The sequence below is a fragment of the Myotis lucifugus genome, unplaced genomic scaffold (assembly GCF_000147115.1).
Source record: "Myotis lucifugus unplaced genomic scaffold, Myoluc2.0 scaffold_0, whole genome shotgun sequence".
NCBI lineage: Eukaryota > Metazoa > Chordata > Mammalia > Chiroptera > Vespertilionidae > Myotis > Myotis lucifugus.
Window position 1 is genome coordinate 543,670 of NW_005871048.1, and position 5,909 is coordinate 549,578.

The window sequence follows — 5,909 nt, forward strand, 5'->3', positions numbered from 1 at the left end:
AAATGCCAAGAGCAAAAGACAAAGAGAGAATCTTAAAAGCAGCAAGAGAAAGAAACTCAGTTACCTACAAGGGAGTACCCATACGACTGTCAGCTGATTACTCAACAGAAACTTTGCAGGCCAGAAGGGAGTGGCAAAAATATTCAAAGTGATAAATACGAAGAACCTACAACCAAGATTACTTTATCCAGCAAAGCTATCATTCAGAATTGAAGGTCAGATAAAGAGCTTCACAGATAAGAACAAGCTAAAGGAGTTCATCACCACTAAACCAGTATTATACGAAATGCTGAAAGGTATCCTTTAAGAAGAGGAAGAAGAAAAAGGTAAAGATATAAATTATGAACAACAAACATGCATCTATCAACAAGTGAATCTAAGAATCAAGTGAATAAATAATCTGATGTACAGAATGAACTGGTGATTATAATGAATTAGAGACATAGAAAGGGAATGGACTGACTATTCTTGGGGGGGAAAGGGGAGTGGGAGATTCGGGAAGAGACTGGACAAAAATCGTGCACCTATGGATGAGGACAGTGGGTGGGGAGTGAGGGCGGAGGGTGGGGCGGGAACTGGGAGGAGGGGAGTTATGGGGGGAAAAAAAGGAACAAATGTAATCTGAACAATAAAGATTTAATTTTAAAAAACCATCAACAAAAAAAAGAAAGAAAAAAAGAAAAAAAGAAAGAGCTCTATGAGAACTATCTGACTCCATCAGAAAAAGCAATCTATAATAATAAAAGGGTAATATGCTAATTAGACTGGACAGCCAAACGACCTACCAGATGTCCTTCTGGATGACCTTCCAGATGAAGCTATGGCTGTGAGGGCCGAGACCCTTGCACAAATTTCGTGCATCAGGCCTCTAGTCTATATATATAAAAGCCAAGTGACCAGAACGACCAGAATGACTGGAAGGACCAGAACAACCAGTCCCTATGACAAGTGCTGTGGCCAGCCAACCAGCCCTCCCTCCAGCCAGCCAATTTCCCGTGGTCCCTCCCCCCGGCTGGCCTTACCCCCGGGTCAGCCCCCCCAACCCCAATTCGGGGCGGGGCCTGCCAGCCAACCTCCTGTGGCTGACTGGACCCCACCTGTGCACGTTTTCTTGCAGTGGGCCTCTAGTATAAGAATAATAGGCATACCAGAAGACCCGGAGAAACAAATGGAGAGCCTATTCAAACAAATACACTAGGGCCTTTACTTACGAGTGTCCTAACTAACGAGTTTTTTGAGATACCAGCTGTCTCTCGGCGGATTTTTTTGCATTGAGTTGTTAGAGTAATTTGAGTTAACGAGCTCCTTAACGAGCTCGGTCTCGGGATGAATTAAACTCGTAAGTCAAGGCCCCACTGTAGTGGATGGTAATTTTCCAAACCTACAGAACGAACTAGATCCTTAAATCCAAGAAGGAAACAGAACACAGTTACTTTAATCCAAAGAGGCCCTCTCCAAGTGGGGTTCATTCCAGGGGCACAAGAATGGCTCAACATATGTAAATCAATCAATGTAATACACCATATTAACAGGAGAAAGGATAAAAATCAAATGATCTTATCAATAGCTGCAGAAAAGGCATTTGATAAGCTACAAAATCCAGTTATGATTAAAACACTCAAGACAATAGGAATAGAAGGAAAGTACTTCAACAAAATAAAGGCCATATATGACAAACCCTCAACCAATATCATACTCAATGGTGAAGAAAAGCTTTTCCTCTAAAATCTGGAACAAGGATGCCTACCCTTACCACTCTTATTCAACATAGTTCTGGAAGTTCTAGCCAGAGCAGTAAGGCAAGAGAAACAAATAAACTGCATCTAAATCAGGAAGGAAGACAAAAGGAAAGAGTAAAGATGTCAAAAGAAGCAAAAGCATATAGATGTCACAACCCACGAGGTGAAAAGGTTACAAAAGCCAGAAATGGTAGCTAAGAGTGGAAATGATGGCTTATGACAAACAGCTCAGACCTACAACAGGCTGTCTCAGAGTGTGTACCATGGAATGTCTTCTGAGAGATTCCTGTCCCCAAATACCAGGTCTCACACATTGGATGTCACAGATCACTCATTTTTTTCTTAGATCACTCTTATTTGGCCACTCCCAACCACTCTCTACACCCACAGCTCATCACCCCTTCATATGAGGCACCACCACATGGGTCAGTTAACCAGGCCCTAGAGGATGAGTTTCCACTCCCTAACCCCAGGTTGTCACTTATAATCTGGAAATGTACTTTTACTTTATTTTTTAAATGTATTTTTATTGATTTCAGAGAGGAAGGGAGAGGGAGAGAGAGATAGAAACATCAATGATAAGAGAGAATCATTGATTGGCTGCCTCCTGCATGCCCCGACTGGGGATCAAGTCCACAACCTGGGCATGTGCCCTTGACCACAATCGAACACGGTACTCTTCAGTCCACAGGCTGACACTCTACCCACTGAGCCAAACTGGCTAGGGCTGTACTTTTACTTTTACATTCATTTTAAGAATGGCATAGATAAGAGTCCTGAACAAAGGTATTTAGATGCAAATATAGACAGTACAAATGGGCCCAAGGAGTGGTTCGAATCTGTGATTTAACATGAACATATTTCAGCAACAAAACTTGTTTCAATGGGAACTATGTGAAGGAAAGTAGTTTAATATAACTTCACGTTTTCTATTTGTCATAATAGACTTCAAATATCAGGATTTCAAAGTATGGCCTGCTTTAAACAATAGTGCAAAATATAAAGTAGATTTAGGAAAATAAAGCTAAGATGTGCATTATTACTAGAAAACCAAAGAAATTTACATTTTAACATCAAAGTCAACGTTTTTAAAAGACCATTTTAGTGCATTTTAAAAATATCTTCTTGCCTGGCCAGCGTGGCTCAGTGATTGAGCGTCGACCTATGTATGAATCATGAGGTCACGGTTCAATTCCCGGGCAGGGCACATGCCTGGGTTGCAGGCTCAATCCCATGTGGGGGGCATGCAGGAGGCAGCCGATCCATGAATCTCTCTCATCATTGATGTTTCTGTCTCTCCCTCCCTTTTCCTCTCTGAAATCAATAAAAAAAATTTTAAAAAAATAAAAATAAAAATATCTTCCCCCACAAGAAGCCATAACTTTATTAATGATAGAAACAGTACACATTTCGAACCAAGCTGCAGTAACTCTTTTGAAGAACACATAACAGGGTCCTCCTTTTTAGGTGCTTACACTGTTAATTCCGTAATAGCATTTACAGTACCATGACTGTTGTTCTTCAGGGCTCCGACTGCCTTTACTCTTGACACATTTGCTTGTGACATGACCAATTCTATGTCCTTAACTTCCACACCTGTTTCATCAGCCTCTTCCTCTTCACGCTCCCCTTGTACAGTTGGAGCCTGTGTGTTTTCTTGAATGTTTGAGACAGCTTCACCTTGAACTTTGAATTTCTTGGCAGCTGCTAACTGTGCTTGCTGAGATAAATCCTTGATCTTGGCTTCCCCCAAACTATGTAGGTATCTGAAGCAGGGCTCTTGTAGACATCTGGTTTTGTGATGACAAAGAGGATATTCTTAGATTTCCGTATGGTGACCCTGGTAACCCCTGTAACCTGTCGAAGACCGAGTTTGGACACAGCCTTCCATGCCTTCTTTTCACTCTGGCTCTGTTTTGCTTTACTGACTGGTTCTTCATTGATTTTCAGCTGCCGCCGCCAGCCGGGCTTGTTGTGTAGTTGCCTGTGTGGAATCTTGTTCCTCGAGCTCTGGTACCGATTCATCACTGTCAGATTCTGTTCCAGACCCTGTCTCAGCCTGGGGCTTTGGCAACTCTTGCTCTGTAGCAGGGACGGTTTCTGTGGCTTCACCGGATCGGGCTGATGGGGGCCAGCATGCTGGGGAGGGACTGTGGGAGGGTTCCAGGGCATGTCCTGCCCCTCTTGCCCAGTCCCATTGGCCGGACCCCAGCAGGAAGCTAACCTGCCGATCAGAGCATCTTCCCCCTGGTGGTCAGTGTCTGTCATAGCAACTGGTCGAGCGGTCAACCGTTCGAACACTTAGCATATTACACTTTTATTTATTTATTTATTTATTTATTTATTTATTTATCTTAATTCTTTATTAGTTAAGGTATTACAAATGTGTCCTCATCCCCCCCCCATTAAAACCCCATCCTCCCCCGCCCCCACTCATGCTCTCATCCCCCTGTTGTCCATGTCCATTGGTTTGGCTTATATGCATGCCTACAAGTCCTTTGTAAAAATATCTTCTTAAATAAAAAATAAAATTATCTTCCAAAAATATTATTTATGGAAGAGTTTATTCTGATAAAAACTGTTTAAATTTTGGCTTTTTTTCTTTAAGCATTTCTTGGCCTCTTGGGGAAAAAATGATTATTAATACAATGGATTTTTATTGTGAAGCAATGTAATTAAAACATGTCACGAAATTTATATTGCTTTTATGAAATATATCTGATTTCTATGCTATTTTTCTATATTCAGTTTACATACCTCATTGCTTCATGTTCTTCTTCTTACAATTTTATGAGACATATAGCCATAACTACAGCCTCAAACTGTCTAGAGATAATTTTTGAAAATATATATTTTTATTGATTTCAGAGAGAGGAAGGGAGAGGGAGAGAATCATAAATGATGACAGAGCATTATCGATCAGCTGCTTCCTGTATGCCCCCTATTGGGAATCAAATCCGCAACCCAGGCATGTGCCCTGACTGGAAATCTAACCGTGAGCCCCTGTTTCATGGGTTGATGCTCAACCATTGAGCCACACCGGCCAGACTAGAGATAATTTTTGAAGTATCAAAATAAGTTTTGTTCTTAAATTTTTTCATTTTATAATTATACTAGAGGCCCGGTGCATGAAATTCATGCACTCGGGCGGGGGGAGGGTCCCTCGGGGGATGTCTGACTGACAGTTTAGGCCTGCTCCCCGCACCTAAGCCAGCAGTCGGACATCCTTAGTGCTTCCGCAGAGGTGGGAAAGGCTCCCCCCACCGCTGCTGCGCTCGCCCGCCATCAGCCGGGCTTCTGGCTGAGCAATGCTCCCGCTGTGGGAGCACTCACTGTGGGAGCACACTGACCACCAAGGGGCAGCTCCTGCATTGAGCTTTTGTGTCATAGCAACTGGTAGTTCTACCATTTGGTCGATTTGCATATTAGCCTTTTATTACATAGGATATAACTAGAGGCCCGGTGCATGAATTCGTGCATGGGTGGGGTCCCTTGGCCTTGCCAGCGATTGGGGCCAATCGGGGCCATCTCGCCCAGTCCCAATCAGGGCCAATCGGGGCTGGCCAGCTGGGGAGGGACTGCAGGAGGGCTCCAGGGCATGTCCAGCCCTCTCGCCCAGTCCCAATTGGCCAGACCCCAGCAGCAAGCTAACCTACTGGTCTGAGTGTCTGCCCCCTGGTGGTCAGTGCACGTCATAGTGACTGGTCAAGCGGTTGACCAAATGGTCATCCAGTCAGACACTTAGCATATTATGCTTTTATTATATAGGACTAGAGGCCTGGTGCACAAAAATTTGTGCACTCGGGGGGGGGGGGTCCCCTCAGCCCGGCCTGTGCCCTCTCGCAGTCTGGGACCCCTTGGGGGATGACCACCTGCTGGCTTAGGCCTGCTCCCCGGGGGATTGGGCCTAAGCTGGCAGTCAGACATCCCTCTGGCAGCCCAGGAGCCCTAGGGGGATGTCCACTTGCCAGCGGGGAGCAGGCCTAAGCTGCAGTCGGACATCCTTAGCGCTGCTGAGGAGGCAGGAGAGGCTCCCACCACCACCGCTGTACTGGCAGCCGTCAGCCTGGCTTGTGGCTGAGTAGAGCTCCCCTGTGGGAGCGCACTGACCACCAGGGGGCAGCTCCTGCATTGAGCATCTGACCCCTGGTGGTCAGTGTGTGTCATAGT

At 44.8% G+C, this 5,909-nt stretch overlaps 1 pseudogene; it reads right to left on the minus strand.

Annotated features, from left to right (window-relative positions):
* Positions 1-3,103: 3,103 nt before the first annotated feature.
* Positions 3,104-5,025, minus strand: LOC102420169 (annotated as a pseudogene).
* Positions 5,026-5,909: the final 884 nt, after the last annotated feature.